Raw genomic sequence first — 27661 nt, forward strand, 5'->3', positions numbered from 1 at the left:
ATATGGAGCCCCAGAGTTCATGTGACACTCAGTCCCCACTCTGTACTCATCTGTGGAGAATGTCCTGTCCATTGGCTAGATCTGGGTAGGGGTACAATATTTACTGCACATATTGTCCTTGGTTTGTGCCATATTGTGAACAGAACTCCTGGGCCCAGATCTGCTCATCATAATGTTCTTATAGGTTTCTAGGACACTCTGGATCCTTCTATTTCCCCATTCTCCCATTCTTCTCTCACCTAGAGTCCCAATAGGATGTCCTCACATGTATCCCACTTTCCTGGTAGGTGAAGACTTTCATGGGACATGCCCCCTGGGCTAGTGTCCAGGTATAAGTGAGTATATACCATTTGAGTCTTCCTACTTTTGGGTGAACTCACTCATTATGATCATTTCTAGTTCAATCCATTTGTCCACAAATTTATGGAATTCCTTGTTTTTAATAGCTGAGTAGTATTCCATAGTGCAAATGTACCACAGCTTCTTTATCCAATCTTCTACTGAGGGACATTTAGGCTGTTTCCATGATCTGGCTATTATGAATAAGGCCACTATGAACATCGTTGAGCCTATGTCCTTGTTGTGTGGTGGGGCATCTCCTGGGTATATTCCAAACAGTGGAATAGCTGGGTGTTGAGAAAGCCCTATTCCCAGTTTTCTGAGAAAGTGCCAGATAGATTTCCAAAGTGGTTGTACAAGTTTGCATTCTCAACAGCAATGAAGGAATCTTCCTCTCTCTCCACATCCTCGCCAGCATGTGGTGTCACTTGAATTTTTGATCTTAGCCATTCTGATGGGTGTAAGGTGGAATATCAGAGTCATTTTGATTTGCAATTCCTTGATGACTACAGATTTTGAGCATTTATTTAAGTGTTTCTCAGCCATTCGATATTCCTTTGTTGAGAATTCTCTGTTTAGTTCTGAGCTCCATTTCTCAATTGGGTTATTCGGTTTTGTGGTGTTTAATTTCTTGAGTTCTTTATATATTTTGGATATTAGACCTTTGCCAGGTGGAGGGTTGGTGAAGATCTTTCCCAGTCTGTAGGCTGTTGCTTTGTTCTGTTGACAGTGTCTCCTGCCTTACAGAAGCTTCACAGCCTCTTGAGGTCCCATTTATTAATTATTGACCCTAAGGCCTGGATAATGCCCATTTCTTACACTCACCTAGCATGTAGCATACAAATTAATAATAATAACATGCCAGCATTACAGTATAATGTGCTTCTTTACAAGCTTCTTTACATTAAGCTCAAGTCCAAGTCATGTGTGAAAACTTTATTATGAAGCTTATTTTGTAGATTTTTTTATTATACACTTCCAATATTTTGACATAATATTTGATTAAATATAGTCATCTTATCAACTTGTTGATATGTTTTGTATAGTTAAATGACCTATTTAAATTTAATTAGTATTTTCAGTTTTAGTGTGTATGGTTCTGAACTTATGGAAAGAATTGATCTGTGGTCTTAACAAAATAATGTAGCACTTTGGGGCAAAGATACAAAGAAGCAGACTTGCACTTGAGGCCAAGATACAGAATGCCTCCACAGCAACAGTAGTCTTGCCTTTGGTGCTGTGGTAGACAGGGAGGAAGGTGATCCAAACAGTGCAAAACACTAGCATACTGAATGTCAGGAATTTGGCTTCATTGAATGTGTCAGGTAGGTTTCTTGCCAGAAAAGCTACAACTAAACTTAATATGGCAACAGAACCCATGTATCCAAGAACAAAATAGAAGGCAATATCAGAACCTTTGTTGCACAAAATAACAATGTGGTCATGTGCCATGTGTAGATCAGCATCCACAAAAGGAGGAGAAGTTCCAAGCCAAATTCCACAAAGAATTATTTGGATCATGGTGCATATGAGAATGCTGAAGTTAGGTACCCTTGAAACCAGCAACCACCTCATTCTTCTTCCTGGAACAGTAATGTTGAATGCCAGTACTACAATAATTGTCTTTGCCAAGACAGTAGATACAGCCACAGTGAACACAATCGCAAATGAGATCTGCTGTAGGATGCAGCTGGCCACATAGGGATGGCCAATGTAGAGCAAGGCACAGAGAAAACAAAATATTAGGGAGATTAGTAGGACATAGCTGGGGGTTTTGTTATTGGATTTCACAATGGGAGTGTCTTCACGTTTTATGAAGACACACAGAAAAACAATTGTAAGAGCAGAGAGAAGAAAAGAGCCAAGCCAGCCAGAGTCATGCCCAAAGCATCTTCATAATCCAGAAAAGTGACAACTTTTTTGAGGCAGTGAGTTTGATCTGTGTTGACATAGTGATCATCTGGACACTTTATACATTGATCCATGTCTAGTATAGGGAGAGAAGTATTATCATTTTAAGTATTCTATATTATTTACAACATACGATAAATTAATACGTTGGATAATCTTAACTAAACTAGCTTTACATCATGTGGGATATGGAGGCTGAATGAGTTTTAATCCCAAAGTTCAATGCCTATCATATTTTGTAAGATTTTATTCATTTTATATTACATAGTCAAGAAGTTTTTAGTATTTTTCAAAAGCACTAATGTACTGCCACATAATATTCAGGTTTCCACAATAACATACCTTGGATTCGATTATGCATGGAGGCACACATTTGTCATTAATAATTTTGTATATTATGCAAAATATACTTAGAACAAACTCTTCCCCATCTTATGATCTATCTTTCAGCCACAATGTAAGTTCCACACACAGCCTCATGTGGCTCCTTTGACTTATAAACTCTGCCCACTTCATATCTTAGAAAAGCACTCACAATCAGAATTTTACTAAATCATTATAATCCTTAACTTATTTCTAAATATTTGTTCTTATAAAAAGGTAAGTATATTCATTACTCCTTATCATGAAAAATTATCTTGAAACAGACAAAGATCATTACAGAAATCCAGAACCAATGAATATTTTGAGTTTTGGAGTCCAGTCTGATATATGTATTTACAAATCAGATGCCTAATATAAAGCTTGGAAAACTGCAGAAGAGTGGGTTTAAAGACTACACAAGCTAGAGGATCAGAGACTTTGTTATGAAAGTATGTCTCCTAAGAAGTCATATGCAACAACCATAAGATCTCACCAAAATAGGTGCTTAAACAGCAATTTAACAAAGAAAAAAAACATGAGAAAGTGGATGATGGAAAGCTGATTAGGCAAAAACTTTCCATATTGCATAGGGCAAATATGCAAGAAACAACTAAGAAATATTGATAGTGGGAAAATTGTCTTCCTCAGAGAAGAGCACATGAGCTGATCGTCTTTGGATAACAAAGTGGTCAGCCCTGATCACATTCAAGTAATAAATATATATTATATAATTTTTGGTGTAACATCAGTTAATTACAAAGAGGCCACAAATTTGAAAGAGAACAAGAATGGAAGCATGGAGAGTTTTGGAGGAAAGAGAGGTAAAAGGGAAATTATGTAATATTATTATTACCTAAAAATAAGATAAGCAAATGGAAAAGAATTTATAATGCCAAGGAAACAGCGATAACAAGAAATAACTACCATACAAGTTCTCTCCATGTCAACAACATTACCAAAATTTTTATATTTCAGTGTATGAATATTGGTAGTACACATTACCTGTAAGTTTAAACAATTTCTGTAATTTTTTTGTCCAATGTTCCCAATGTTTTAGAATATATTGAGAAATATCATGCTCTGCCATATCTCAAGAAAATAATTTTTACAGATAATGAATGTATGGTAGCTGAGAATGTCATTCCACCAATATCTTTGAAATTTACACTACAATATATTTAACTTTATTCAGTTTTTTTTTAATGAAATGAGTGAACAGATCAAACTGAAATGTTATTGTTCCTTTGTGGTACTGACTCTTTGCATTGAAGAATGTGCGTTGTCTTACAGTTAGTATTTCCTCTGTGATTTTGCTGAACAATGTTATCTAAATCAATGGGAAGAGGTATTCAAATACTCCATCTTTATATATCTTTAAAACCCACCTGTATAATTAAAAACACTGTATTTCAGGCTTTTATAAATATTCAAAGGAGAGATACTCCATGCTCATCCACAGGCCATGCATGCCAGAAGTTCATATAGACTGTTTACAGACCTTCCCCCACTCTCTCTATCAACTCAGAAATGACTCACAGGGTCTTCTCTAGCATTAAAACAAAACACAAGTGGTAGCCTCCCCTCAACTTTGTTCATACTTCTTAAGGATCTCTCAGATGATCACTGGGTGACCTCCCATTAACGAGCCCCCAACACCAGTGTGTCTTTCTCATAAACACCCCAGCATAGGAGAACAAAAAAGCAAGAAACACTCAGCCAATTTGCTGAAGGTGTTTATTAGCTGTAGGAGTTCTCTGGTGGAATTTTGGGGATCACTTATATACCCTAACATATCATCTGCAAATAGGGATAATTTGACTTCCTCCTTTCCCATTTGGATCCCTTTGATCTCCTTTTGATGTCTTATTGCTCTGGCTAGAACTTCAAGAACTATATTGAAGAGATATGGAGAAAGTGGGCAGCCTTGTCTGGTCTCTGATTTTAGAGGAATTTCCTTGAGTATCTCTCCATTTACTTTGATTTTGGCTATTGGCTTGCTGTATATAGCCTTTATTATGTTTAGGTATGTGCCTTGTATTCTCAATCTCTCAAAAATTTAAATATGAAGGGGGTTGGATTTTGTCAAATGCTTTTTCTGCATCTAAGGAGATGATCATGTGTTTTTTTCTTTCAGTTTGTTTATGTGGTGGATTACATTGATGGATTATCATATATTAAACCATCCCCACATGCCTGGAATGAAGCCTACCTGGGCATGGTGAATGATATCTTTGATATGTTCTTGTAATCATTATGCAAGCATTTTATTGAGTATTTTTGTGTCAATGTTCATAAGAGAAATTGGTCTGAAATTCTCTTTTTTTGTTGGGTCTTTATGGAGTTTAGGTATCAATGTGACTGTGGCCTCATAGAAATAATTTCTTAATGTTCCATCCATTTCTATCTTTTGGAGTAGCTTGAAGAGTATTTGTATTAACTCTTCTTTGAAAGTCTTGTAGAATTCTGCACTGAAACCATCTGGCCCTGGGCTAATTTTCTTTGGGAGACAATCAATGATTGCTTCTGTTTCTATGGGAGAAATAGGGCTATTTAATTTGTTTATCTGATCTTGATTCAATTTTGGCAAATAGATTTGATCAAGAAAATTGTCCATTTCCCTCAGATTCTCAAGTTTTGTGCCATATATGCCTTTAAAGTAGGATCTTATGATTCTTTGTATTTCTTCAGTATCTGCTGTTTTGTCTCCCTTTTCATATCTGATTTTGTTGATTTGGATAGTGTCTCTCTGCCTTTTAGTGAGTTTGGCTAATGATTTGTCTGTCTTGTTGATTTTCTCAAGGAACCAGTTCCTGGTTTTGTTGATTCTTTGAATCGTTCTCTTTCATTCTAATTTATTGATTTCAGCCGTGAGTTTGAATATTTTCAGATGTCTACTCCTCTTGGTTGCTTCTGCTTCTTTTTTTTCTAGGGCTTTTAGATGTGCCGCTAAGTTGCTTATGTGGGATGTTTCCAATTTTTTTTTATAAAGGCACTTAGTCCTATGAATTTTCCTCTTAGCACCACTTTCAATGTGGCCCACAAATTTTGGGTATGTTGTTCCTTTATATTCATTGAATTTCAGGAAGTACTTAATTTCTTTCTTTATGTCTTCCCTAACCCAGGTGTCATTAAGTAGAGAGTTGTTTAGTTTCTATGTATGTGTAAGTTTTCTGTATTTCTGTTGTTGTTGAAGTACAGCATAAGACCATGGTGACCTGTTATGATACAAGGTATTATTTCAATCTTCTTGCATCTGTTGAGGCTTGCTTTGTGCCCTACTATGTGATCAATTTTGGAGAAGGTTCCATGGGTTGCTGAGAAGAAGGTATAATCCTTTGTTTTTGGGTGAAAAGTTCTGAAAATATCTGTTAGATCCATTAATTCATGATATTGGTTAATTATGTTATTTCTCAGCTTAGTTTCTGTTTCAATGACCTATCCTTCAGTGCAAGTGTGGTGTTGAAGTCTCGCACTATTCATGTGTGGGGATTGATGTGTGGTTTAAGTTTTTAATAGGTCTTTTACAAATGCGGGTGCCCTTGTATTTGGAGCATAAATGTTCAGAATTGTGATGTCATCTTGGTTGAATTTACCTTTGATGAGTATGAAGGGTCCTTCCTCATCCCTTTTGATTACTTTGGTTGAAAGTCTATTTTATTAGATATTAAAATGGCTACACCAGCTTTCTTCTTGTGGCAATTTGCTTGGAATAATTTTCCAGCCTCTTATTTTGAGGTAATGTCTGTCCCTGGGGGTGTGATGTGTTTTTTAATGTAGAAGAATGTTGAGTCTTGTTTGCATCCATTCAGTTAGTCTGTGTCTTTTTATTGGAGAGTTGAGACCATTGATGTTGAGAGATATTAATGACAAGTGACTGTTAAGTCTCTTAATTTTTGATGTTGGTTACAGTAGAGAGTTTGTGTGGTTGTGTTTCTGTGATGGTGTAGTTATCTATTTCCTCTGTACTTTTGGTTGTGGCTTGTCCCTTTGGGGTGGAGTTTTCCATTTAGTAACTTCTGTAAAGCCTGGTTTGTAGATAGGCACTGTTTGAATTTGTTTTTGTAATGAAATATTTTGTTTTCTCCATCAATGGTTATTGACAGCTTCACTGGGTACAGTAGTCTGGTCTGAAATCTGTGATCTCTTAGGGTTTGCAGGACTTCTGTCCAGGCCCTTCTACCTTTTGTGATCTCTCCTGAGAAGTCAGGTGTAATTCTCATATTTTTGCCATTATATGTTTCTTTGCCTTTTTCTCTTGCGGCTTTTAATATTTTTCTTTGTTGTGTATATTTTGTGTTTGTATTATTATGTGTTGCGAAGATTTTCTTTTCTGGTCTATTCTATTTGGTGTTATGTAGGCCTCTTGTATGATTATATGCATCTCCTTCTTTAAATTAGGGTAATTTTCTTCTATGATTTTGTTGAAGATATTTTTCTGGGCCTTGGAGTCTGGTCTCTTCTCTTTCCTTGATGCCTATCATTCTCAGGTTTCATCTTTTCTGTCTTTGATGTCTTGGATAGTTTGTGTCAGGAATTTTTCCAATTTAGCATTGTCTTTGATGGTTGCTTTGAGTTCTACAGTTGTATCACCTAGTCTCAAAATTTGTTCCTCCATTTCTTGGATTCTGCTAGAGAAACTCACTTCTGTGTTCCCATTTTTCTTCTGCCTGTGCTTTTATCACTGTCTCCATTTTCATCTTCAGATCTTGAACTGTATTTTTTATTTCGTTCGTCTTGTTGTTTGCATTTTCCTGAAAATTTTCCAGTGCCTCGCTATATCCCTCTTTTACATCTTCCACCTGTTTGGCTGTGTCTTTCTGCATTTGATTATGGATTTTATTTGTTTCCTCCATTATCATCTTCATTACTAAGGATTTGAGATAATTTTCTTGTATTTCGATTGTGTTTGAGTTCTCAGGGTTTCTTTCTTTGGGATAGTTGGGTTCTGGGGATGCCAAATTGTTTTGGTTTTTGTTGTTTGTATACTTATGCTGTCCTTTAGTCATCTTGCTATCTCTGATGTTGGGTGGCAGTTTCTGGTGTCCTTCACTTTTAGGATCAGGGTTCAACCCAACAGTACCTACAACCGCAAACAGCACCTCCTGCCAATCTGAGACCTCGATAGTATAATTTTTGAAATATATGTTTATGCTTTATTCCACTTAAGTTGTTTGTTTTGCTTACATTAGTCTCTGGGTTCTATAATAAAATTTGGTCAATATATTAGTGTAATTTTATAAATATGCACTTCAACATCATAATTATCACAGGGAAATCATATAGAAGACTTTACATTCTGGTCTGTCTTTTAAATGAAACTTTCCATTATTTGTGACCTATTTCCAACCACACAAACAGTTACAAATTCCACCATTCACTTAACTAATACTCTTCGAATAGCATTATTTCTACACTTTTTATGAATCTCATTGTAGATATCAGCACTTAATTACTTCAAAACACCTCTGTGCACATTTGTTATGAATATTAGACTATAAACATTAAATCATAGTTCTTTATCTTCAACTCCACACCCACATGTGAACTACAGTACAAATGAAAGTTAAAGCTGAAAATGATATTACTGACTTATCATAGCACAATACAAAAATGACCATGTTTCTAGGACATAATAAAATGTCATTGGACATCTTGTCATTGTGAGACACCATAGGGTGTACTAGGAAAATAATAATGCATAACATCTATACTTTTACTAAGATTAAAAAGTAGAAAAATGACATGATACAGTAACATTTATGGCTCTAAATAAATGTACAAAAGAAAATGCTATCTTCAATAATTCAAAAATGATGAGATAGAATGTATTTCAAGAGACAGAGAGTGTATTATTTTAAATAGCAGTGTTAATGATGCTTTTAATTGTATAGTGAGATTTATCTTTTCCTTTATTCAAAGGATTTTTGAGAACCGTTTAAATATGGGAGAAGAAAACAATCTGTTATTTTGGTTAAATATATCCTTACTTGTGATATTTGAAATCTCATTTTCTGGGCAGGGACTGCAATCAAAACAGCAGACAGCCTTTCCTTCCTGAGGGGATTTTCTGAGTCCTGGGCTGCAAGGCATACTACATACTGAGGGTAGAGCCTGAGGAAAATTAGATATGTTATAGAAGAAAAGGTTCAATTTATGTGCAAAGAGGTGTAGTGATTCACAACATAGAGCTACTGAAAGATCCCCTTTCACACACATGCAATATAATATAAAACATTATTTTTATATGAATATATGTTAATTTACATATTATGAAGAACACATGAAAAAGCCAGTGAGAGTAGGAAAATGAAAGAGAAAGGAAAAGGGAGAAAGAAACTAGGAGGGTGAAAAATGAGTCAATAAATAAGTAAATGTCAAAACTCTTATACCATGATGAAGAACAAGTAGACCATTAGATATTGGGGTAGTTGCACTACATGTAAAACATTAATATTAAGACTAAATTACCTGCCTGATATTGGTGGCCCACTCTATCATTTCATCAGACACATATAGTTGTTGACCGTTTGGAAAATGACCAGAAAACTTTCCTACTTTTGTTTTAATTCCCAAGTGTTTCAGAAAATCTATGATAGAGAAAATGTCATACTCTGTATCTAATTTTAAACTCTGGTTCATGTTCACTACATCTCGAGCAGGATTTACAAATTTTATGTTCTTCAGAAAAGAGAACATCTAAAACACAATTTGAAGTTTCAATGATGCCTATACATTAAGTCAGAATATATAAAGTTTGAAATGCCCTAAATTCCATTACACTTTCCTAAAATATAATATTATCAGAAGTGCTCCATAGTAAACAAAAAAGGAAGTAATTCCATGGAGATGCAAAGATTCACTATGCATTTAAAATAACTATTTTCTCACTCAAGTTGCTGCTCTAATACACACACACCTGTATTATATGCCTGGAAATTAATGTGGCATTATCTACTTCTTTCTACCAACAGTATTATTTGACCATTACTTATGGAATTGTGATTATTAATAAGACAAAAACTGGAAGAACTACTGGATATTAGTTGAGATTTATTCATCACATTGATCAGCAATTTTTGATCACATAAAATACAATTCATTATATTGATACTTAAGAATTTCATGAATAAATATTTTTTCAAATGTTAAAAACTAGAGATGCATGTCTGGTTGAAATATTCAAAAAATTTTCGACTTAGATTGTGAAATGCTTATGTGGGTGCCAGTGTTGACTATATCACAATTTATCACACTAATATGATCTGCCTTAAATGCACTGATAGAATAAACAAATATATTAATTTGGAAAAAGTGTTCTTTTCACATGTGCTTAAACCATATGATTCCCCTTAAGAATGTCATCTCTATGACACACATTCTATGCAGTGTAAGACTCATTACCTTCCAAGAGTCAAATTCCAGATCCTTCCCAGTATTCTTTGACCATGTGTCTACTTGATGCAGAAGCATCTGATGGAGTGAATGGACCACAGCATGCAAAGCATTGTATAAGTTGTAAGATGTATCACTCATGGATATTCCATGTGGAGGTTTGAATATACATTTGAATAAGGTTTCTAATGGACAATTCTTCAGCTTCTTACAATTAGGCAGAGACAAAGTACACTTACAATAATTGCACCATAGTTTAGGAAGGGCAAATTCATTACTGTAGTTTGAAGGGTGCACTGTCTGCATAAATTGTGTAAAATCAGACATCTCTGAATGCTGATATGAAAAAATGAGAGTCCCATGAATGGGGTTAAGCAGGAAATCTCCTTTAAGTGTGATCATATCAAATTGTGACACACTGACCCAGAGTTTGCCAAAGTCATTAGGTTTCCATATAATTAGGGAAAGTGAAACCTTAGATTTTTTGTCTCCATAAACAATTACAAATTTTGCTGATGACAACATGATCTGCTTATAATAATTATTAGCCATTCTCATGTATAATATTAGGTTATTTGGGACAATAGTCACAAATCCTAAACATACAATATATTTTTGCATTTCTCTTCTCAATTCAGATAGAAATTGAACTCCTTGGTCATCATCTGAAATGATTACTCCCACCCAGTTCCATCTGAAGTAAACCAGTAGGGACACCATGGCTAGTGGAAGAGTTGTATCCTTGGGAGACATCTGGTAGAGATAAGTGAAGTGTTCAAGTTCACTCAGGAAAGGATGAAAGGCAAATCTGGATCCTGGGGTCCTCCTCAAACTAAGGCACCAGCCAAGGAGAATATAGGCAGTAAGCTTCGAACCCCTACCAAGACCTAGCCAACGAACATGATATTCTCCACCATTCAGTGGAGAGTGAGATCTGACTCTCACATGAACTCTGGTGCCCCTTTTCTGACCATGTCCCCCGGATGGGGAGACCTGGTGGCACTCAGAGGAAGGATAGCTAGTTACCAAGAAGAGACTTGATATTCTGAGAGTATATATAGGGGGAGGAGGTCTCTCTCAGTCACAGACATAGGGGAAGGGAGAAGGGGATAAATGGGAGGGAGGGAAGAATGGGAGGAAACAGGGGAAGGGCTACCAATCAAGATGTAATATGAATAAATTAATAAAAAAAAGAAAAAGAAAAAGAAAGCATCCTTAACAAATGGCACAGGTCTACCTGGATTCCTAAATGTAGAAAAATGCAAATAGATCTATATTTATCACTTTACCCCCCCAAAAAAACCTTCAAACCCAAGTAGATCAAATACCTCAACATAAAACCAGATACACTAAATATATAGAAGAGAAAAATGGGGAAAAGCCCAGAACTCATTGGCACAGTAGACAATTTCTAGAACAGAACACCAACAGCACAGGCTCTAATATAAACAATTATTAAGTGAGACCTGATGAAACTGAAAAGCTTCTGTAAGGAAAAGGATACTGTCGAGAGAACAAAATGGCAACCTACAGACTGGGAAAAGATCTTCACCAACTCTACATCTGACAAGGGTGTAAAATTGAAAATACATAAAGAATTCAAGAAATTAAACACCAGCAAAACAAATAATCTAATTTTTTTTCATGGAGTACAGATTTAAACAGAGAATTCTCAACAGAGGAATATTGAATGGCCAAAGCACTTAATGAAATGTTCAAAGTCCTTGGTCATGAGCGAAATGCATATCAAAACAACTCTGAGATTTCATCTTACACCCATCAGAATAGTTACGATCAAAAACACAAGTGAAAGCACATGCTGGCGAGGATGTGGAGTTAGAAGAGCACTCCTCCATTGTTGGTGGGAGTTCAAACTTGTACAACCACCCTGCAAATCAATCTGGTGCTTTCTCATGAAATTGGGAATGGCTCTACTTCAAGATCCGTGTATACCACTCCTGAGCATATACCCAAATGATGCTCCATCATGCAACAAGGACATTTTCTCAGCTATGTTTATAGCTGTTCTGTTCTTAATAGGTAGAAACTGGAACAACCCAGATGTCCCTCAACCAAAGAATGGATAGAGAAACTGGAACATTTATGCAATCGAATACTACTCAGCTAGTAATGGGAGGAAACAATGCAATTTGCTTTCAAATGGATGCACCTAGAAAAAATTATACCGAGTAAGGCAACCCCGAACCAGCAAGGCACACATGGCTATGTACTCACTTATATGTGGATTTTAGCCATATAGTACAGGATAACCATACTACAATTCACAGACCCAAAGAAGATAAGTAACAAGGAGGGACCCAGGGGAAGATGCTTAAATCTCACTTAGAAGTAAAAATTCAATAGTCAGCAGAAATGGTTAAAGAGAAAAAATATGGTAAGAGAGGGAACAGAGAATGAAATGAGAGTCAATATCAGACCTGGGGAGGCTTGGGGTAGGAGGAAAGAGGGCTGGCAGAGGGACCTTGGGGAGGGGCTTCTCTGATACAAGATGGAGACCTACAACATGATAGGCTCCAGGGAGGACAAGAGGGTTACTATATCTGAGACTCCTAGTAGCATGGTCATAGAGTCATAAGAGGCTATTCTTTAACTAGTCATGACTCTAGTGGAAGGAGAGGAACACCAACCCACCCATAAAATACTTTGACCTAAAACTTACCATGCCTACATGATGTTCAGGACAATATATTAATGAAATGTCCAACCAATTCCTGGCCTAACCTGAGACCCACCTGACAGAAGACAGCCAACCGCTGACACTATTAATAATACTCTGCTTGCACATGTGAGATGAGCACTTTCCCTCTGAATGGCTCTAGCCAGCAGTTGATGGAAACAGATGCAGAGACACACAACCAAACATTGAGAGTAACACAGAGAGTCTCTACGAAGAGTAGGTAAAGGGTAGAAGACTCAGAGAGGACAGGAGCTCCACAAGAATTCCAACAGAGCAAACTAGCCAGGGCCTAGAAGGGCTCATGGAGAGTGAAGCTCCAACCAAGGACCATGCATGGACTGGGCCTAGGCCCCCTTACACAGACATAACCAATATGCAGCTTGGTCCTCATATGCATACCCTAGTAAGAAAAATGGAGCCTGACTCTGACATAGACTCTTATACCTGCTATTTTTTTATCACTTTCCCCTGGCAGGGCTACCTCACCAGGCCACAGGGAAAGAGGATGCCCTCAGCCCTTATGCAACTTCATATGGAGGCAGTGGGTAGAGGGCTCCCCTTCTCTGAGGAGTAGGGGAGGAGGCATACACGAAATATGATGGGGTGGGTGGGGTTGGAGAAAGAGAAAGGAGGGGGTTATGACCAGAATGTAAAGTAAATAATTTTTAAAAAGAAATAAAAGCAAAAGAGAGCCAGGTAGTATTGGTATATACCTGTAATCCCAGCTCTTGGGATGTAGAAGCAGGTGAATCTCTGAGTTTGAGACCTGCCTGGTCTACAGAACAAGTTCCTGGACAGCCAGGGCTATACAAAGAAACCCTGTCTCCAAAAACAAACAAACGAATATCAAAGGAGAACATATTATATAACTTTTAATATGTATTACCTAAAAACATCATAAATAGTTTGAATAATATATACAACAGCAAATACAAAAATTCCAATGTCATTCCATGAGCCACTTTAATTTTACTGCATTTATAATATAAAAATATAACACATATTATATTATTATGAGGGTAAATTTTTTATTTAATACTATATTATAATTATTACTGAAACAGTATCTTTAAATTTTCAATATTACGTGATTAATTTTTGCTAAGTTAATAAGTTATATCATTTGCTCATTTTATTGGAGAATATTTATTAACCTTATCATTTGTATGAACTCTTTCATGACATGGATATTGTTTCTGATACTACTTAGGCCAATATGTCCTAATTAATTACTTTAATTCAAATTCCATATGTTCTCTTATATTTTAGAAGCCACTTTAATTTGCATCTTCTCAGTTTGCTTCCTATGGTGCAAATGTTTTTAAATGCCCAATTTGTCAAATGTTTAACTATTAGTTCACCTAGCTTAAAGGTGCATCAGACAATCTTGGTGATTCACTCACTGCTGCCTCAAACTCCACATCATTATCTGTACTGATCTGGCCAGAACCAAAGCTTAAAACAAAACTCTTTCATTGTGAATATCTGTTGAAGTTCATATACAAAACCACTGTCTGTTTTCCCCATTTCTAGCTCTGGAGATCCATTGTCATCTTCTTTAATATTCTTCACAGTATACCCTCAAATGGTTTATTTTGACTGGAGTCTTCCAAAGGTTTCTCTTTTGAATCTACTTTATTTTATTTTCAGTCACTTTAATTTCCAAGGTTCTTGCTATCATCCTTATTAATAAATTCTATAATGAGTTCAGAGTAAATTTAAGCACTCTATAATTATAGGTATAAATTTTGTACATCTTCCAATCCTTGTATTCTTAAATTCTGTAAGCAGGAATGTACGCAGTTGGAGTTATACTGCAGATTTAACAAAAAGCCTTTCAGCTATGTGAAGGCAAGTTTTGTCCTGTTTGTTTTTGACTTTTCTATGTCACCTAAACTCCTATTCTTGTCTCTAAGCTACCACAATACTCATCAATAGCATAGTCCCTGCATAAAAAAAATGGAAGAAGGGGCATGAGGAGAACCTATGAAGAACAGAAAGATTCTGAATGAAATCCCTCTGGCTGGGTACAACTGAAGTTGTTAGCAGGAGTTATTGTTTTAACTTTTGGTGATCAGTAGTATGAGGAAAAACTGAGGAACTGGTCAAATATGGGGCACAAGAGTTCATGTCAGAGTCAGTCACCACTCTCCTCACAACTGTGAAGAATGATCTGTCCATTGGGTAGATCTGATTGGGGGGTCTAGGTCCACTTCATGTATTGTCCTTGGTTGGTATAGTAGTTTGTGCAGGGCTCCCTGGATCCAGATCTGCCAGCCTTGATGATCATCTTGTAGGGTTCCCAGACTCTTTAGGTCCTTCTATTTCTCCTTTGTCCCATAGCTCTCTCACCTGAAGTCCCAATAGGAAGTCCCAGCATCTGTCCTAATCTCCGGATGAGTGAAGACTCTCAGAAGACATCCATGTTGGACTAGTATCTCATTATAAGTGATTATATACCATGTGTATCTTTCTGGGCCTGGGTTAACACGCTCAGGATGATCATTTCTAGTTTCATCCATTTTCCTGCAAATTTCAAGATTTCCTTGTTTTTAATAGCTGAGTAGTATTCCATAGTGTAAATGTACCACAGTTTCTTTATCCATTCTTCCACTGAGGGACATCTACATTGTTTCCAGGTTCTGGTTATTACAAATAAAACTGCTATGAACATGGTTCAGTATATGTCCTGGTTGTGTGGTGGAGCATCTTTTGGGTATATTCCAAGGAATAGAATAGCTGGCTCTTGAGGAAACCCTATTTCCAGTTTTCTCAGAAAGTGTCAGATTGATTTCCAAAGTGGTTGTACAAGTTTACACTCCCACCAGCAATGGAGAACAGTTCCCCCTCCCTCTTCATCCTCTCCAGCATATGCTGTCACTTGAATTTTTTATCTCAGCCATTCTAATGGGTGTAAGATGGAATATCAGAGTAGTTTTGATTCGCATTTCTTTGATGACTAAGGATATTGAACATTTTTAAGTGTTTCTCAGCCAATCAATATTCCTCTGTTGATAGTTCTCTGCTTAGTTCTCAACCTCATTTGTCAATTAGGTTAATTGATTTGGTGGTGTTTAATTTTGTAAGCTCTTTATGTATTTTGGATATTAGTCCTTTGCCTGATGTAGGGTGGGTGAATATCTTTTCCCAGTCTTTAGGCTGTCACTTTGTTCTGTTGAGAGTGTCTTCTGCTTTACAGAAGTTTCTTACCTTCATGAGGTCACATTTATTAATTGTTGACCATAGAGCCTGGGCTATTGGAGTTCTATTCAGGAAGTTGTCTCCTGTGACAATGAGTTCAAAGCTCTTCCCCACTTTTTCTTTTAACAGATTAAGTGTGTCTGGTTTTATGTTGAGGTCTTTAATCCACTTGGACTTGAGTTTTGTGCATAGTGATGAATATGGATCTACTTACATTTTCTACATGTAGACATCCAGTTAGACAAGCACCATTTGTTAAAGATGCTATCCTTTTTCCATTGAATAGATTTTGGCTTTTTTGTCAAAAATCAAGTGTCCATATGTGTGTGGATTTATTTCTCAGTCTTCAATTCAATTCTATTGGTCAACCAGCCTATTGCTATGCCAGTACCATGCTGTTTTAATTACTGTTGCTCTATACTACAGATTGAGATCATGTTTGGAGATTCCTCAAGTGGATCTTTTATTGTACAGGATTGTGTTAGTATTTTGGGTTTTTTGTTTTTCCATATAAAGTCGAGAATGGATCTTTCAATGTCTTTAAAAATTTGTATAGAAATTTTGATAAGGATTGCATTGAAGCTGTAAATTGCTTTTGGTAAGATGGCCATTTTTACTGTTAATTCTCCCAATCCACAAACATGGGAGATCTTTGCATCTTCTGATATCATCTTCTGTTTACTTCTTCAGAGACTTGAAGTTGTTTTCATACAAGTCTTTCATTTGCTTGGTTATAGTTACACCTAGATACTTTATACTACTTGTGGCTATTGTGAAGGGTGTAGTTTCCCTAATGACTTTCTCAACACAATTGTCATTTGTATACAGAAGGGCTCCTGGTTTTTTTTTAGTTAATTTTGTACCCAGGTACTTTACTGAAGATATTTATCAGCCGTAGGAGTTCTCTGGTAGAATTTTGGGGGCCCACATATGTACACTATCAGATCATCTGTGAATAGGGACAATTTAACTTCTTCCTTTCCCATTTTGATCCCTTTGATCTTCTTTTGTTGTCTTATTGCTCTGTCTAGAACTTCAAGAACTATATTGAATAGATATGGAGATAGTGGGCAACTTTGTATAGTGACTGATTTTAGTGGAACTTCCTTTGGTATCTCTCCATTTAATTTGATGTCAACTTGCTGTATATAGCCTTTTTTATGTTTTGTCTGTGCCTTGTATCCCTGATCTCTCAAAGACTTTAAACATGTATGGGTATTGGATTTTGTCAAAATTTTTTGGTATCTAAGGAATTAATCATGTGTTTTTCTTTCAGTTTGTTTATATGGTAGATTACATTGATGGATTTCTTTATATTGAACCATCCCTGCATACTTGAAATGAAGCCTACTTGATCATGGTGAATATCTTTGATGTGTTCTTGGATTTGGTTTGCAAGTATTTTATTGGGTATATTGCAACAATGCTCATTAGGGAAATTGGGCTGAAATTCTCTTACTTTGTTGGGTCTTCATGAGGTTTAGGTATCAAAGTGACTGTGGCCTCATAGAATGAGTTTGATAAATAGTCCACCCATTTCTATTTTGTGGAGTAGTTTGAAGAGTATGGGTATTAGCTCTTCTTTGAAGATCTAGTAGAAATCTGTGATAAAAACCATCTGGTCCTGGGTATTTTGCTTGGCAGAACTTTTAATGACAGCTTTTATTTCTGTAGGAGAAATAGGACTATTTAATTTGTTTATCTGATATTGACTCAATTTTAGCAAGTGGAATCGATCGAGAAAATTGTCCATTACCCTTAGATTTTCAAATTTTGTGACATATAAGCCTGCGAAGTAGGACCTTCTGATTCTCTGTATTTCTTCAGAGTCTGTTGCCAAATCTCCCATTTCATTTCTGATTTTGTTGAATACTCTCCTTCTGCCTTTTAATTAGTTTGCCTAAAGGTTTGTCTATCTTGATTTTTTCAAAGAACTAGCTCCTGGATTTATTGATTCTTTGAATTGTTTTCTTTGTTTCTAATTTATTGATTTCAGCTTTGAGTTTGATTATTTTCACCTTTCTACTCCTCTTGGATATTTCTAATTCTTTTTTCCTACGGTTTCCAGATGTGTCATTAAGTTGCCTATATGAAGTGTTTCCAATCTTTTTATGAAGGCACTTAGTTCTAGGAATTTTCCTCTTAGCACTGCTTTCAATGTGTCCCATAAATTTGGTTATGTTGTTTTTTCATTTTCATTGAATTTTAAGAAGTCCTTAATTTCTTTATTTATTTCTTCCCTGACCAAATTGTCATTGAGTAGTGCATTGTTCAGCTTCCATGTGTATGTAGGCTTTCTGCTGTTTCTGTTGGTGTTGAAGTCCAGTGTTAGTCCATGCTGGTCAAAGAGGATACAGATATTATTTCAATCTTCTTGTATCTATTGAGACTTGCTTTGAGATCTATTATATGTTCAGTTTTGGAGAAGGTTCCATGAGGTGCTGAGAAGGTATATAATTTGTGTTTGGGTGAGAAGTTCTGTAGATATCTGTCAGATTCATTTGATTCATGACATTGGCTGGTGTCATTATTTCTTGGTTTAGTTTCTGTTTCATTGACCTATCTTTTGGTGAAAATGAGGTGTTGAAGTCTCCCACTATTAATGTGTGGGGTTCAATGTGTGTTTTAAGCTTCATTAATATTTCTTTTATAAATGCAGGTTGCCATTTATTGGGGAAGTAGATATTCAGAATTGTGATGTCATCTAGGTTGACTTTACCTTTGATGAGTATGAAGCATCCTTCCTCATCTCTTTTGATTAATTTTGGTTGAAAGTCTATTTTATTAGATATTAAAATGGCTACACCAGCTTGCTCTTGTGTCCATTCTCATGAAATACATATTTCCAGCATTTTACCCTGAGGTAATATCTATCTTTCTGGCTAAAATATGTTTCTTGAATATAGAAGAATTTTGGGTCTTGTTTTTGCATCCAATTGCTTAGTCTTTTAAATGCAGAATTAAGAGCATTGGTGTTGACAGATGTTAATGACCAGGAACGATTAAGTCCCTTGGTTTTTTATGTTGGTTGCAATAGAGTGTGTGTTTTGGAAAAGTGAAATTATCTCTTTAATGTGTTATTTTGGTGTAGTTTGTTACTTTGGTTTAGAATTTTCCTTCTAGTTAGTTCTCTAGGGCTGGATTTGTGGATAGGCAATGTTTGAATTTGTTTCTGTCATGGAATATCTTGTTTTCTCTATCAGTGGTTACTGAAAGTTTCACTGGGTATGGTAGTCTGGACTGGCATCTGTGGTCTCTTAGAGTGTGAAGGACCTCTTTCTAGGCCATTCTGGCTTGTATGGTCTCTGCTGAGACATTGCATGTAATTCTGATAAATTTGAAATTATATGTTATTTGGCCTTTTTCTTTCTTTTTTAAAATTAATTTTATTAATTTGTCCATATTACATCTTGATTGTTAGCCCTTCCCCTGTTTCCTCCCATTCTTCTCCCCTCCCACTTCCTCCCTTCTCCCCTTCCCTATGTCTGCGATTGAGGGAGACCTCCTCTCCCTATATATGCTCTTAGAATATCGAGTCTGTTCTGGGTAACTTGCTATCCTTCCTCTGAGTGCCACCAGGTCTCCCCATCCAGGGGACGTGGTCAGAAAAAGGGCACCAGAGTTTGTGTGAGAGTCAGATCTCACTCTCCACTCAATGGTGGAGAATATCATGTTTGTTCATCATCTAGGTATTCGTAGGGGTTAGAAGCTTACTGCCTATATTCTCCTTGGCTGGTGCCATAGTTTGAGGAGGACCCCAGGACCCAGATCTGCCTGTCATAAAGTTCTTCTTGTAGGTTTCCAGGACCCTGTGGGTCCTACTATTTCTCCATTCTTCCATGCTACTCTCGCCTAAAGTCTCAATAGGATGTCCTCTTCTCTGAGCCACTTTCTTGGTAAGTAAAGATATTCATGGTATGTAACCCTTGGACTAGTGTTTTGATATAGGTGAGTATATACCATTTGTCTCTTTTTGCTTCTGGGTGAACTCACTCATTATGATAATATCTAAATCAATCCATTTGTCCACAAATTTCGGGAATTCCTTGTTTTTAATAGCTGAGTAGTATTCCATCATGTAAATATACCACAGTTTCTAGTCCATTCTTCTACTGAGAGACACTTAGGCGGGTTCCATGTTCTGGCTACTATGTATAAAGCAGCTATGAACATGGTTGAGCATATGTCCCTGTTGTGTGGTAGGGCATTTTCTGGGTATATTCCAAGGAGTGGGATGGCTGGGTCTTGAGGAAGCCCTATTCCCATTTTTCTGAGAAAGCGCCAGATAGCTTTCCAAAGTGGTTGTACTAGTTTGCATTCCCACCAGCAATGAAGGAGTGTTCCTCTCTCTCCACATCCTCACCAACATGTGGTGTCATTTGAGTTTTTGATCTTAGCCATTCTGATGGGTGTAAGATGGAATCTCAGTGTCGTTTTGATTTGTGTTTCTCTGATGACTAACGAGGACAAGCATTTCTTTAAGTGTTTCTCGGCCATTTGATATTCCTCTGTTGAGAATTCTCTGTTAAGTACCAAGCCCCATTTCGCAATTGGATTGTTTGGTTTTGTGGTGTTTAATTTCTTGAGTTCTTTATATATTTTGGATATTAGATCTTTGTCAGATGAAGGGTTGGTGAAGATCTTTTCCCATTCTGTAGGCTGTCACTTTGTTCTCTTGACAGTGTCTCCTGCCTTACAGAAGCTTCTCAGCCTCATGAGGTCCCATATATTAATTGTTGACATTAAGGCCTGGGCTGCTGGTGTACTATTCAGGAAGTTGTTTCCTGTGCCTATGTGTCCCAGGCTCTTCCCCACTTTTTCCTCTAACCGAGTTAATGTCTCTGGTTTTAAGTTGACGTCTTTAATACACGTGGACTTTAGTTTTGTGTATGGTGACAAATAAGGGTCTAATTGCATTTTTCTACATGTAGACATCCAGTTACACCAGCCCCATTTGTTGAAGATGCTATCCTTTTTCCATTGAATATATTTGGCTTCTTTGTCAAAAATCAAGTTAGCAAATGTGCAGGGATTCATCTCTGGGTTTTCGATTCGATTCCATTGATCCACCAGTCTATTGCTTTGCCAGTACCATGCTGTTTTAATTACTGTTGCTCTGTAGTACAGCTTGAGATCAGGTATGGAGATTCCTCCAGAGGATCTTTTGTTGCATAGGATTATTTTTGCTATTCTGGGTTTTTTATTTCTCCATATGAATTTGAGAATTGATCTCTCAATATCTTCAAAGTATTTTGTAGGTATTTTGATAGGGATTGCGTTGAATCTGTAAATTGCTTTTGGTAAGATGGCCATTTTTACTATGTTGATTCTCCCGATCCACGAACAAGGTAAATCCCTCCACCTTCTCATGTCATCTTCAATCTCTTTCTTCAGAGGTTTGAAGTTTTTTTCGAATAAGTCCTTCACTTGCTTGGTTAGAGTTACTCCTAGATATTTTATACTGTTTGTGGCTACTGTGAAGGGAGTAGTTTTCCTAATTTCTTCCTCTGTTTGTCATTTGTATACAGGAAAGCTACTGACTTTTTTGAGTTAATTTTGTATCCTGCCAATTTGCTGAAGGTGTTTATCAGCTGTAGAAGTTCTCTGGTGGAATTTTGGGGGTCACTTATATACACTATCATATCATCTGCAAATAGGGATAATTTGACTTCCTCCTTTCCCATCTGGATCCCGCTGATCTCCTTTTGATGCCTTATTGCTCTGGTTAGAACTTCAAGAATTATATTGAAGAGATGTGGGCACAGAGGGCAGCCTTGTCTGGTTCCCAATTTTAAAAGGATTTCCTTGAGTATCTCTCCATATAATTTAATGTTGGCTGTTGGTTTGATGTATATAGCCTTTATTATGTTTAGATAAGTGCCTTGTATTCCTGATCTCTCCAGAACTTTAAACATAAATGGGTGTTGGATTTTGTCAAATGCTTTTTCTGCATCTAAAGAGATGATCATGTGGTTTTTCTCTTTCAGTTTGATTATATGATGGATTACATTGATGGATTTCCATATGTTAAACCATCCATGCATGCCTGGAATGAATCCTACCTGGTCATGGTGAATAATGTCTTTGATATGCTCTTGTATTCGCTTTGCGAGTATTTTGTTGAGAATTTTTGCATCAATGTTCATAAAAGAAATTGGTCTGAAATTATCTTTTTTTGTTGGGTCTTTGTGAGGTTTAGGTATCAATGTGACTGTAGCCTCATGGAAAGAATTTGGTAATATTCCGTCCATTTCTATCTTTCGGAATAGCTTGAATAGTATCGGTATTAGCTCCTCTTTGAAGGACTGGTAGAATTCTGTGCTGAAACCATCTGGCCCTGGGCTTTTTTTGGCTGGGAGACTATCAATGGTTGCTTCTATTTCTATAGGCGAAACAGGGCTATTTAATTTGTTTATGTGGTCTTGGTTCAATTTTGGCAAATGGTCGAGAAATTTGTCCATTTCCCTTGAATTTTCGAATTTTGTGGCATAAATGCCTTTAAAGTAGGTTCTTACGATTCTTTGTATTTCTTTGGTGTCTGTTGTTATGTCTCCCTTTTCATTTCTGATTTTGTTAATTTGGATAGTGTTTCTCTGTCTTTTAGTTAGATTGGCTAATGGTTTGTCTGTCTTGTTAATTTTCTCAAAGAACCAGCTCTTGGTTTTGTTGATTCTTTGGATTGTTCTCTTTGTTTCTAATTTATTGATTTTAGCCTTGAGTGTGATTATTTCTAGGTGACTACTCCTCTTGGGTGTTTCTGCTTCTTTTTTTTTCTAGAGCTTCCAGATGTGTTGTTAGGTTGTTTATGTGGGATGATTCTATTTTCTTTAAAGGCACTTAATGCTATGAATTTTCCTCTTAGCACTGATTTCAATGTGTCCCACAAATTTGGGTATGTTGTTCCATCATTTTCATTGAATTTCAGGAAGTCTTTTATTTCTTCCCTTATTTCTCCTGTGACCCATGTATCATTAAGTAGAAAGTTGTTTAGTTTCCACGTTTTAGAATGCTTTTTGTTATTTCTGTTGCTGTTGAAGTCCAGCCATAGACCATGTTGATCTGATAAGATACAAGGTATTATTTTAATCTTCTTGTATCTGTTGAGGTTTGCTTCATGACCAACTATGTAATCAATTTTAGAGAATGTTCCATGTGGTACTGAGAAGAAGTTATACTCCTTAGCGTTTGGGTGGAAAGTTCTGTAGATATCTGTTAGATCCATTTGATTCATGACATTGGTTAATGAGGTTATTTCCCGGCTTAGTTTCTGATTCAAAGACCTATCCTTGAGTGAAAGAGGGGTGTTGAAATCTCCCACTATTAATGTGTGTGTATTGATGAGTGGGGCAAGCTTTGTTAATAAGTCTTTTACTAATGTGGGAGCCCTGGTATTCAGAGCATAGATGTTCAAAATCATGATGTCTTCTTGGTTGACTTTACCTTTGATGAGTACGAAGTGACCATCCTCATCTCTTTTGATTAATTTTGGTTGAAAGTCTATTTTATTAGATATTAGAATGGCTGTTCCAGCTTGTTTCTTGTGACTATTTGCTTGGAATATTTTTCCCCAACCTTTTACTCTGAGGCAATGTCTGTCCTTGTGGTTGAGGTGTGTTTCTTGAATGCAGAAGAATGTTGGGTCATGTTTATGCATCCATTCTGTTAGTCTGTGTCTTTTTATTGGAGAATTGAGACCATTGACATTGAGAGATATTAATGACCAGTGATTGGTAAGTCCCTTCGTTTTTGGTATTTGTAACAGTGAAGATTTTGTGAGGTTGTGATTTTGCAATGGTATAGTTACCCATTTCCTATGTACTTATGGTTGTAGTTTGACCAGTTGGGGTGGAGTTTTTCTTCTAGTAACTTCTGTAAAGCCAGATTTGTGGTTAGGTACTGTTTGAATTTGTTTTTGTCATGGAATAACTTGTCTTCTCCATCAATTCCATCAATGATTATTGATAATTTTGCTGGATATAGTAGTCTTGCCTGGTATCTGTGTTTTCTTAGGGTTTGCAGAACCTCTGTCCAGGCCCTTCTGGCTTTCATGGTCTCTGCTCAGAAGTCATGTGTAATTCTGATAGGTTTGCCCTCATATGTTACTCGGCCTTTTTCTCTTGCTGCTTTCAATATTTTTTCTTTGTTCTGTATATTTTGTGTTGTTATTATTATGTGGCGGGAAGATTTTCTTTTCAGGTCTATTCTATTTGGTGTTCTGTAGGCCTCTTGTATGCTCATATGCATCTCTTTCTTCAAATTGGGAAAATTTCCTCCATTATTTGATTAAAGATGTGTTCTGGGCTGTGGAGTCGGCTGTCCAGTCTCTCCTGTATCCCTATTATTTGCAAGTTTTGTCTTTTCATGTGGTCTTTTAGTTCTTGAATGGTCTGTGTTAGGAACTTTTCAGATTTAGCATTTCCCTGAATGGTTGTTTCCAGTTCGGCGATTGTATCTTCAAGTCCCGATATTTTTTCTTCCATTTCTTGCAATCTGTTAGATAAGGCCACCTCTGAGATGCTGGCTTTCCTCTTTGCAGACTCTTGATCACGTTTTTCTTCTGTGTGTTCCTGCATCATAGCTTCCATTTTTATCTTCATGTCTTGGACTGTTTTAATGATTTCCATCATCTGGTTATTTATATTTTTCTGAAATTCTTCAAGTGCCTCTTTATATGACTCTTTTAACTCTTCAGCCCTCTTGTTTGCCTCCTCCTGCATTTGTTTACAGATTTTATTTGTTTCTTCCATTATCATCTTCTTTACTAAGGACTTGAGGTCATTTTCTTGCCTATCCATTGCTGTTAGGTTCTCTAGGTTGTTTTCATTGGGAATGTTGGGATCCGGAGATGCCAAACTCTTTTGGTTTTTGATAGCATTCTTACGCTGTCCTCTAGTTATTTTGATGGCTCTGACGTTGGAAGGTATTTTGTAGTGACCTTCACTGGTTGAGAGTGGTTAATTGATGACTGATTATAGGTCAGGTGCTCTTGCCTGTGGGGATCAGGGGGTATTTTTGTGGAACAGGTAGGTGATCCGGTTTCACTCCTGGTGATTTTCCTCTGCCCTTGGGCTCCAGGCTGAGCCAGCCAAAGTAGATATCTGTTTGGACTTTACTGCTGTAATTCAGATCAGCAGTCTTGGGACCTAGAATAAGGTCCACACACAAACGTTCTGGCTGAGTAGGTTGATCCCACCTGCCTGTCCTTCCTGTGGATTTGTAGTCAAGACCCCAGGTAGATCAGATCTTCTGGGGGTGTAGCTGTTTTTTAGCTCTGCCTCTATACCCTGTAGCAGTGCCCAACCTCTCCCAGTACTATATGCCTGGAGGGACCAAGGTCACTCTTGGTCAGCAATTAGGCACTGCAAGCAAGACCCTCTTTTCATCTCCCGATAAAGTGAGAGTGCCTGCCTTGCTTGGGCCAGGATCTCCACTGGACTCTCTCATTTGGGGAGCAGGGAGCTCAGTGCCAGCGCCTTGCGGCTGGGCAGTTAGTGAGACTGGCTCTGCAGAGCTCTGGCGGTCACTCGTGGAGCCAAATCTTCCCGCCAGGGTATGCTGGTCCTTTCACACTCTAGGACAGCAATTAGACTCTGCAAACATGACCCATCCACTTCTCATCTCCTGATAATGTGAGAGTGCCTGCCTTGCTCAGGCCAGGATCTCCAGCTGGGCTCTCTCGTTCTGGGAGCGGGAAGCAGGGAGCAGGGAGCAGGGAGCAGTGAGCGGAGTGTAGGACCAGTGCCTTGCGGCTGGGTAGGAACAAAAGGGCTGCAGAGCTCTGGCGGAAGCCCACGGAACCAGGTCTTCCTGCAGGGCTAATAAGTTCAGCTATAGCTCTAGGCAAGACCCACGTCTCCTGATGGATCTGTGGAGGCAGTTCAAGCTAATTTCTCACTGCCGCTATTTGCAGGCTCAGTTAGCTGTGATTGGTGTTAAGTTTGGCCCTGGATGGCCAGCGAGCTGTAGTCCCACTATAACTGTCGTTGTTGGGTCCCGCTGGCTGTGTTTTCAGTCGGCCTAGGTTGGTGATCTCTGCAGTTTAGGGTGGTGTGGAAGGAGGAATCCTAGGGCAGATTCACCCTCTTCGCTGAGACTCCTCTGGCTGGGGACTCTGGAAAAACCCCTCCCCAAACAGTGAGTCTGTGCTTTATATAAAGGGTGCAGTTTGCATGTGGATTCCGTTTCAGAGTTTGGGGAGTGTGTTTAGCACCTCTTGACCTAGGGGATAGGCCCCCTGTTTGGTATGCGGCCTTTGGTGCCCCACTCACCTACAGGTTTCAAAGTCCAGTGATCTGTTGCTCCACTTATGTCTCTGGTCTCCTCGGAGTAGATCAGGTACATGGCTTAGTGGTCGGCACCATCTTGGAGTCTCTGCCTTTTTCTTTCTTTCTCTTTCTTTTTTTCTTTCTTTTTTTGCCTTTTTTCCCTTGCCAATTTTAATATTTTTTTCTTTCTTCTGTACATTTTGTGTTTTGATTATCATGTGGCAAGAGTATTTTCTTTTCTGGTCTATTCTATTTGGTGTTCTGTGGCCTTCTTATATGTTTATATGCATCTCCTTCTTTAAATTGTGGAAAGTTTCTTTTATGATTTTGTTGAAAATATTTTCTGGGCCTTGAAGCCAGGCATCTTCTCTTTCCTCGATGCCTATTATACTCAGGTTTTGTATTTTCATGGTATCCTTGATTTCTTGGATGTTTTGTGTGAGGAATTTTTCAGATTTACAATTTTCTTTGATGGTGGCATCAAGTTCTACAATTGGATCTTCTCCTCCTGAGATTCTCTCCTCCATCTCTTGAATTTTGTTAGAGAAGCTTACCTCTGTACTACTTTTTTTCTTCTCTAAGTTCTCTTGTCCCTAGCTTTTTTCTTTCTGTGCGTTTATCATTGTTTTCATTTTCATCTTTAGATCATTAACTGTTTTATTGATTTTCTTCATCTGATTGTATTTTCCTGAATATCTTCCAGTGCCTCTCCATAGGCCTCTTTAATGTCTTCTATTTGTTTGGCTATATCCTCCTGCACTTGTTTATGTATTTTATTTATTTCCTCCATTATCATCTTCATTACTAAGGATCTGAGGTCCTTTTGTTTTGCTTCATTTGTGTTTGACTTCTCAGGGTTGAATTCTTTGGGGTAAAGTGGCATCTGAGGATGCCATATGTTTTGTTTTTGTTGTTTGTGTTTTTATGCCAGCCTTTAGTCATCTTGCTGTCTCTGATGTTGGAAGGTAGTTTCTGGTGTCCTTCACTAGTCTCTGAAAGTAGTTCATTGGTGAGTGTCCATAAATCAAGGACTGTCACCTGTGGGATCAGGAAACTCTATTCGTTTAGGCAGGTGACCTTGTTTCAGCTTTGGGGGACTTTGCTCCACACCCTGGGCTCCCCACTGGGTCAGCAGAGGCAGGTGCTGGTGCTCTGCAGCCCAAGGATCAGTTCAACATAGTGTAGATAAAGCTGGTTATCCTGCCTTAGACTGGTCTTTCAAAAACCTGCCCTCAGGCACTGGGGCTTTGGAGGCCTAGGGTCAGTCCACCTTAGACTGCCAGAACCCCTGCTGGCTTATGGTGGTTGGCTAGGCTTCTTCCTGATCCATCCAGACCATGGGTCCTAGGTTCAGTCTGGCCTGAGAGATCAGATACTGCCCTCTAACTTATGGTGGTAGGCTATGCTTCCCTTCAGGCTGGTTCAGTCCTGTCTGAGTGCATTTGAACTCCCACTGGGTTGTGGCATCTGGCTAGGCTCTGCCTGAGCTTAT

At 37.6% G+C, this 27661-nt stretch overlaps 1 pseudogene; it reads right to left on the reverse strand.

Annotated features, from left to right (window-relative positions):
• Positions 1 to 1404: 1404 nt before the first annotated feature.
• Positions 1405 to 26245, reverse strand: LOC127192445 (vomeronasal type-2 receptor 116-like; annotated as a pseudogene).
• Between the last annotated feature and the right edge of the window lie 1416 nt (positions 26246 to 27661).

Source organism: Acomys russatus, chromosome 7 (genome assembly GCF_903995435.1).
Source record: "Acomys russatus chromosome 7, mAcoRus1.1, whole genome shotgun sequence".
Lineage (NCBI taxonomy): Eukaryota > Metazoa > Chordata > Mammalia > Rodentia > Muridae > Acomys > Acomys russatus.